Source organism: Manacus candei, unplaced genomic scaffold (assembly GCF_025592945.1).
Source record: "Manacus candei isolate 608988 ecotype Guabito, Panama unplaced genomic scaffold, ASM2559294v1 h1tg000047l, whole genome shotgun sequence".
Taxonomy (NCBI): Eukaryota; Metazoa; Chordata; class Aves; order Passeriformes; family Pipridae; genus Manacus; species Manacus candei.
In genome coordinates, this window is record NW_026138095.1 from 13,007,906 (window position 1) to 13,010,299 (window position 2,394).

Genomic DNA, 2,394 nt, shown 5'->3' on the forward strand with positions numbered 1-2,394 from the left:
TCAACTGACCTGTCTGTATCGCCTCCCATGATCTTGCCCCCGATTCAGGGGAGGAAGCTGACAATGCAGATGCTGCACCAGCCCTGCTCAGCAGTTGCCAAAGCACTGGTGTGATTAACCCCTTTGTAGCTCCCAATGCAAAGCACAGCACTGTGACGCCTGCAGTGAGAAAATGAACTCCAGTTCAGACAGACCCAACACATGTGGGATTCTGAAATGTCTCAGGGTTCCTTTGGTTCCACGATGCCCCTCTCAGACCTGGCAGTAGAAAAATAAATCAAAAAATTGAGAAGAAATCATCTTAAAGTCATGCTAAGCCTGTCTTCTACAGTCCAGAATCTATATATGTGTGACTGCAGATACTTGGGATGAGGGTAGATGCTCAGAGGAATTCATGGGTTTGATCTAGGAAACCTGTCCCAAAGTTTTCACTGCCTTTTCCTCCTTGGACATTTCCTGATGCCCGGAGGAAGCTCATGTCCAACAGCAGCTCCATCCCCCACTTCCTCCTCCTGGCTGCAGCTCTTGCACTTCTGCTTCTTCCTGGGCATCTCCCTGGCTGCCCTCCTGGGCAACGGCCTCATCCTCAGCGCCGTAACCTGCCACAACCACCTGCACACCCCCCAGGGACTTCTTCCTGCTCCACCTCTCCCTCACACACCCGGGCTGCATCTGCACCACTCTCCCCAAAGCCATGGCCAATTCCCTCTGGAACACCAGGGTCATGTCCTACTCAGGATGAGCTGCACAGGTGTTTTTTGCTTTTCTTCTTGATCACAGCGGAGCTTGCCCTTCTCACCATCATGTCCTATGACCGCTACGTGGCCATCTGCAAAGTCCTTCACTACAGGACCCTCCTGGGCAGCAGAGCTTGTGCCCACGTGGCAGCAGCTGCCTGGGCCACTGGGAAGCGGGTCTGGCCCTGGGGCTGCAGGAGCTGCCGCCTGAGCTGATGATCTCCTGAGCAGTCCAGACATGCAGTCACTGTCCCTGTCCTCTATTGCCTCCCTTTCTTGCTGCAGGACCAGAAACGACTGTGTTGCTCTGCTGGGCTGGGGCGGGGCAGGGAGATGGGGGCACCAGGGAGGGGCTGGTCTGGGCAGTTCCAGTGACTAGAAAACCCCAATGTTCATCTGAAGTGGGCAGGGTGGGAGCATTACAGGGCTGAGGTGGCTCCAGGCTCTGGGAGTGGTAGCAGGAGCCCAGGGAGACACTGCCCCTGCTGCAATGAACTGCCTGTGTGTGTGCCAGGGAAGGACTCGTGTCTCTGAACACCCCCGTGTGTGCATCAGTCCAGTTCAGGGTTGGACACCTCTCAGAGCCCTGACACATTTCTCTGTGTGACTCCAGGAAAACCCCCGCTGTGCCAGGGAGTTACCAGATCCTTTGCTGTCACCCTCCTGGTGTCCTGTGTAATGATGAAACTAGAAAAGGTGATCATCATACCCTGGTAATTTTCTAAGAGGAGAAATGTCACTGCTGGAAAGAAGTGTCACTGCTGGAAAGAAGTGTCACTGAAGAGGTGAGAAGAGGGAACATCATTGTTTCCTTCAGTCTGTTCCACAGCAGGTTCCCCTGGAGCCCCAGGGACACCTGTGGGGAACCCAGAGGGGCAGAGAAAGGGCTGCCTTTGGCTCTTACTGTGCTGTTCAGCTAGGCCGGGCTCCTGGCACACGGGGAAATCCTGGCAAGCGGGCAGCACTGCAGAGAGACAGCTCTGCCCAGGAGCAGCTCCTCTGCACAGCCCAGCAGGGCCGAGGGCACTGCCTGTAGGCACGAGAGAAGAGAGGAAAGGCAAAGGGAGGTTAAAGGCAGCAGAAAGATGGGAGGTGTTCAGCTGAGACACAACTTGGGGACACAACTTCACACTCCTCTGCAGAGTGAGTCTACAGGTGCAGGGCAATGTCGTTTGTGTTCCTGGAGGAATCTCCTAAAGCTACCACATCCCACAGCCTTGCACATCTGTCAGGACTCTCCCAGTTTCTCTGTTGCGCCGGAGGAGGATGTTCTCCAGGGCAGGCCTTCCCTGCAGCACCGTCAGAGGGACAGCGCAGGTGGGCTCCTTCTCCCAGGGATGGCTGTGGGGTGGGAAGGTGGGGGTGCAGCCAGGGATGCCCGGGGCTGTCCTGCAGAGCAGGGTCCCTGTGCTCCGGGGTTCTTTGTGCCAGGGCAGGGACTTTGCTGCCTGCTGGGGTCAGGTCTCATCCGGCCTGGGTAGTTGCCCACCCCTCTGCAGGGAGAAGCTGCCGGTGGGTGGTGAGAACCCCAGCAGGAGCCAGGCAGGTTCTTCCTGCCGTTGCATGAGGTGTGTGTGGTCAGGGCTGTGGGAGGTCAGGGCTGCTCCCAGATCCAGATCACACCAGCACATTTCCAAGAGCACTGTCAAATGGGAAG

General features: G+C 56.7%; 1 long non-coding RNA gene across 1 annotated transcript; it reads right to left on the minus strand.

Moving 5' to 3' along the window:
• Nucleotides 1-221: 221 nt before the first annotated feature.
• Nucleotides 222-1,571, minus strand: LOC127475779 (uncharacterized). Its single transcript, XR_007906332.1, has 2 exons — nt 1,447-1,571; nt 222-258 (listed from the first exon to the last, which is right to left on the minus strand). It is a non-coding gene; the product is annotated as an uncharacterized LOC127475779 (long non-coding RNA).
• Nucleotides 1,572-2,394: the final 823 nt, after the last annotated feature.